Raw genomic sequence first — 5,818 nt, 5'->3', positions numbered from 1 at the left:
CCATGAAATGAATTTGAAACCCCTTCGAGGTTTATTATCACACCAATGATATTTAAAATAGATAAACCTCAATGAGGTTTATAGTAGCACCATATATAGTGTAAATTGTAGTACCCCCATCGAGTGTACATATTACACCCATCCCAATAAAAGATATAGTTGGTTTTAAAGATACTTTTTTTATTTTCATATGAATCCACAGCCTCCAAAATTTTTCAGTAAAGCATTAAGAGGTCCTTCAGAATTGTTAAGTTGGAGTCTATAGTAGTTCCGTTTTACTTCATCGTAAGTTTATTCTCGAAGAGCCCGAGTGGCAAAGTCTTGTGGATCAGACCAAGAAGACATACCAAGATCTTTGAATCTGGAGAAGACAAGAAAAAAACTTTTGAAAAGACAATACATGAATTATAACAAAAATAGACTACTTAATGCCCGATTGAAATTGAGAATTTTGTTTGAAAATCGAGTTTATATTATAAGAGGGCATCTTCAGGAGCAACATTTTGGTATTATACAATTGAAAAAGTAGAATTTTTAATATCTAACTGTTTGGAATTCAAATTACAAAAGAATATCATACTGTAAATGCTTTATAATACGGAGAATATAATTTATGATTTCCCAATTTGAATATCCGGAATATATCGCTCCTTGGAAATTACAAACAGCCAACTCATATTCAGCCATTTTTCTGGAGACAGAATGAAAGATTCAACTTGATGTAAATAATTATCTCAATTCAATTACTGAACAAAAAAAATTTCTTTTTCATTTGTATAAGCATTAATATAAATATTGAAACATACTCATTTTTTACCTTTTCAAATATATTTTTTATGAGTTAGCTCTTTTTCATTATAAACTATGCGTAAATTGTCTTGAAATTGGAATGACAAGGAATCAACTTTCTTGAGTTAATCCCATGTTTCACAAAAATATGAACGATACATCTATTTTGTGCCCCTTACTTCAAACAAAAATTGCACAAGCAATCAAGAAGAATAAAATTTAATAGAACTTTTTTAAAAACGAAACTTAATGACTTATATCATGTGAAAATTTATTAAATTCTCTTTCTATGTGCACTAAATCTCAAAATCGCTAAACACTGAGTTAGCTACCTGTAATTTCTAAGGAGCGATATATTTGTATAGCGTACATTTAATATGGCCATCTGATTTTGCTTTTTTTAAATTAAATAAATGTTCCTAACTTGGAAGATGAATTTTTGTATCAAATATATATTTATATCGCTTTGCTGAACTTACCAAGTCATTTGGAAACTGCTTTGAGGCCTGGCTATTCAAACACGGCGGGTCCTGTATGCAGAAGCAAATTCCATTTCGAATTATAAGAGATTGGCCCAAAGTTCTAACTGAACCAGGTTTTCAGTTAGTTCAAAGCGATGCTGTCAAACTCTAAAAGAAACGAATTAAAAAAATTACAATCAAAAACTTTTAGCATTTTAATATTCAATTTTATAATAATTTATTAATTCGGTACGAAAAAATAAAACATGGAAAGATTAATAATTTCTTGATTCTATCAATGGACCATTTTTAAGCATAAGTATTTGTAAGTACAACTAAAAAAACTATAGTTCCAAATACTTTTGATTAAAATTTTTATATTTTAATATCTTGCCAACAATACGGAAAATAATTATCAATCATTGTATTAAATGTCTCCAATAAAACAAGATACTTGATCTGCAAAAAATATTACTCAATTGATAAAGAATGGAATATTTAAAAAGAAAGTAATTTAAGTTTTAAAAGCATTTAATGTTGTTTTACTGATTAATGATAATTATGTTTTGGTATTATCTACTACATTTTTTTAATCCTGCGGTAGATAAACTAAAGCATAAATAAATGCCGACAAATCAACATTTTATTCAAATTATATAACATACCTATAAGGATTTCGTCACGAGGAGTCATGTGTGCCCTGTTGGAGCAGCCCCAAGGTGTCTCGGTCAAATTCTGTCTACATGTACCGCTGCAATTCCATCAGAAAAAAATCTCTGAAATTGGGTTTCTATTCGCCAAAACTGTAAAAAAAAAATAAAATTATCAAGAAATAACTATGTGCAAAATTGGCGAGATGGGTGAGGTGCTGTGTAACTTGCAATTGAATTTTGTTGCAATTTCGACTATTTTTTGGATTAATTCTTTTTCTCACATATCAACTTCTCACTTAACGGTTCTATATTTAATTACAGAACATGTAAATAGATATTTACGCAATAATTGCACCAAAAGTAAATATTACAAGCGGAACAGCATTTGTAACTTTCAAGAAAAACAGGTTTTTTCCTCTTTGGCAAATATTTCACCCTATTCACGATATTAAAAAGAAATTTATGCACTTACCGTTTTGTTTTACGCAATAATATATCCTTTATATCACAATTTTTCCACAAAATAAAATAAAATTCACACGGGCACGCCATGATTGTTTCAAATGGACATGCAAAGAAGACTGAGACCAAAAGTAATGCGAAAAATTATTGGCGTCTCTTTTTTTGTTAACCCCAAGGAGGTGTTTAAAAAACGCTGTTTAGTGTACTTTTCACACTCATCTTGTATGTGCTTATCTTTGTTTCTAGTGGTGTAAATTTAACACTAGACGAGTTTTAAATCTTCTATAGCGAATTATTTTCTTTAAAAATCCTTTTTTATGCTTTTTTTTCATATTATAATGAAATGAAAGTGTACTAAATTCATACAAAACATGATCATGATTCTTTTAGATGACGAAAATTACATTTTTAAGTGTCTTTTCACAGATTGTATGAACGGTGTAGATATAACACTCGGCGGAGTTAACTTTTGTAAAGCAAAGTTGGTGTGAATTTCACTTTTTTCTCCCTTTTTTGGTGTGAATCTAAACCCCGATTACCATGGTGCATATTCAACACCTCTTTCTAACCCCGGCTCCCAGATCCATTTCCCTCAGTGTATGCTTTCAAGTTAATGAGTGGAAAATTTCAGTCAACCCATTTTTCCTATTTGGAGAGCTAATTGAAAAGCTTGTTTTGGCTTATGGATTTTGTGAATGGGTTGAATAAAATTACATTGCTCTAGTAATACCGGAAATATTTCTAAACTTTCGTCGTTTATAATATTATATTATTAATTTACTCATATTCACTATTATACTACTGATATCATTAATAAAATCTCTTTTTATTGCTGTACTCTTGGACTCAATTACGAAATTGATTGAATGTGAGGAAGAAACACTGTTTATTGGGTATAATTTATGGAAAAATAGTTGTGATTAAAATTGTAATAAAGATATCAAAAAAATATTTAAAAGTATCAAAAATGTAATATTTATTATATTTTCTGTCATGTTTTATCTGTTGTCTATATCTTGAACGAATTGCGAAATTTAATTGCATCCTAATTCAAAATTACCTCATTTTCAAATTTTTGTGGACCATGACATTTCAATTATAAAAGCTAATTTTCCAAATAAGATCAAAGAATACACAGCATCTCTTGCTGATTTCATATTAGATTATTAATTTTAATTAATTATTTGCGATTACAAGCTCGATTTCTGACGAAGTCCTTTGAAGACTATGTGAATCATCCCGAATTCTCACAAGCTGGACTTTCCGTTAAACAAAATACATTCGAAAACCGATTTCGAAAGTCAATGAAAAGACATTTTTACTTCCCGTTACGTTCGGGTGTTAGCTGAAGAATTTCTTTTTTAGAATTTCGAAGTTTCTCCAATGTCAACATATTCTTATGCCAACGAGACTCTTAAAATTTATACCCAATTAAAAATTCTAATGTCACCGCCAAGAGAAACAAATCTTACACAGTGGAATGGAAAGCCGCAATTTTTCCTTGGGAAAGAATTCTATTCGATTTTTTTTCCATTTCGCGGGCAAAGAAGTGCTAATTATGGTAGATAGTTTCATTAAATGGCTGAAATTGGTACTCATGAATGGTACTTCTGCGGAAAAGGTTGGGGTTGTCCTTGATGAAACTTTTTTAAGAATGGGAAATCCAGAAGAGATTGTCTCAGATAATGGGCCTCCTTTTAACTCGAATCATTTCACTGATTTTTGCCACCAAAGAGATATCAAGGTACTGAAAAGTCTTCCTTATCATCCACAGAGGAACAGAATCTGTGAGAGAGCAGTTCAAACTGTAAAAAAAAATGCGTTGAGGAAAGAAATGGTTGCTACTGGCACCAGTTCTTCTTTTAAATTAGCAAAAGTTCTTCGAAAATTTCTTGCTCGATACAACCACATGCCGACCACTTCAACTTTGTTCCAAAGACTATGTATAACACTATTAATCCTCACTTTAAGAATATACCAAAATTGAAATCAAAACTTAATAAAAAGGATAAGAAGGTAACTTTCATTTTGCCGGATCATAAATTCAAGCTTAATGTTACAGTTTTGTACAGAGTTGAAGATAAAAATTCGATTAAGTGGGTCCGTGGGAAAATAATTAAGATAATTGAGCCGAATTCGATATGAAATTGCTGTAATACAGAAGTTGATTCCTCACAAATATTGCATTATTTTTAATCAAGAAAAGAAAGAAGTAAATTCTGAGGAAGATCTGTACTCAGATAATGATTTTGATTTGGCTGACTCAGAATCTAAAACAAGTCAATATTCTACAAAAGATGAAAGTTCCTTTAGGTGTGAAACCCCCCACCTAGGAAATCAGCTAGAGAATATCGTCAACCTAGACGTTTGGTCTATGAGTAGATTGAGTAGGTCTAGGTTTATTTGAAAAATATGAACATGGCGTAAAACGATGCTACGGAGTTATCACACTAAAAAATTTCACATTAAAGTTAAAGTGAAAAGTTGCTCATTAAAACTTCTAGAACCACTCAAAATCGCTAATTTAGTCAGGACACATTGCTAGAATTGCTCAATACTACGGGAACACGGGTTGTCAGATGAGTGTTTTTGTTTTTGAAGCATTTCAGTCGTTTGAGTGAAAATGTGCAATTCTAGTGAAGAAGAGGAAGTTTTCCTCCTGTACACTACTTTTATGTCATGCAAAAGCGAGAGCAAATTTTTCTCATAAATTTGCTCAATTCTCATTAATTTGCTCATTAATTATCAATCGTATTTATGCTATTTTAATCTATTTAAACCAATTTTTCTGACTCGAGTCCACTTTTTTATCACTAAATGAATCGATTTCTAAAAGCTTTTGACGAAAATTGCACATTAGGACACATATCGGCAACAATTAATGTGAATCACATTAAAATTTTAATGTGAAATTCTCTAGTGTGATACCGCGGTAAAACGATGTTACCGTGGTATCACACTAGAGAATTTCACATGAAAATTTTCATGTGATTCACATCAATTGTTGCTGATATATGCCCTATTGTGCAATTTTCTTCAAGAACTTTTAGAAATCGATTCATTTAGTGATAAAAAAGTAGACTCGAGTCACAAAAATTGGTTTAAATAGATTAAAATAGCATAAATACGATTGATAACTAATGAGCAAATAATGAGCAAAATTTGCTCATTACATTTGCATCGGGTACTACTTTATTGCAGTCATTCGGGTAGTTTCTGCGCCACAACTTTCCCACCAGTTTATTAGTGATGAAATTGTGATTAAAAGTAGTGCCAATTTATCGTAAACGAGATGGAGAAGAAAGGGCAAAAGGCATTGAAAAAGATCGGTGAAGAGGATAAGTAAGAAAAAAGCTAAACAAAAATGTGTTCGATCTACATTTTATATTCCTTCATAAACTTCTAGGATTTCGTGGTCAAATGAAATGGTGTCGGAATTGATTGAGGCTGTTC

General features: G+C 31.0%; 1 long non-coding RNA gene across 1 annotated transcript; it reads right to left on the bottom strand.

Annotated features, from left to right (window-relative positions):
• Nucleotides 1-236: 236 nt before the first annotated feature.
• Nucleotides 237-2,277, bottom strand: LOC129810247 (uncharacterized). Its single transcript, XR_008752710.1, has 3 exons — nucleotides 1,916-2,277; nucleotides 1,269-1,418; nucleotides 237-361 (listed from the first exon to the last, which is right to left on the bottom strand). It is a non-coding gene; the product is annotated as an uncharacterized LOC129810247 (long non-coding RNA).
• Nucleotides 2,278-5,818: the final 3,541 nt, after the last annotated feature.

The sequence above is a fragment of the Phlebotomus papatasi genome, chromosome 1 (assembly GCF_024763615.1).
Source record: "Phlebotomus papatasi isolate M1 chromosome 1, Ppap_2.1, whole genome shotgun sequence".
Taxonomy (NCBI): Eukaryota; Metazoa; Arthropoda; class Insecta; order Diptera; family Psychodidae; genus Phlebotomus; species Phlebotomus papatasi.
The sequence above is the reverse complement of the archived record's forward strand: the minus strand, read 5'-3'. Positions and strand labels throughout refer to the sequence as shown.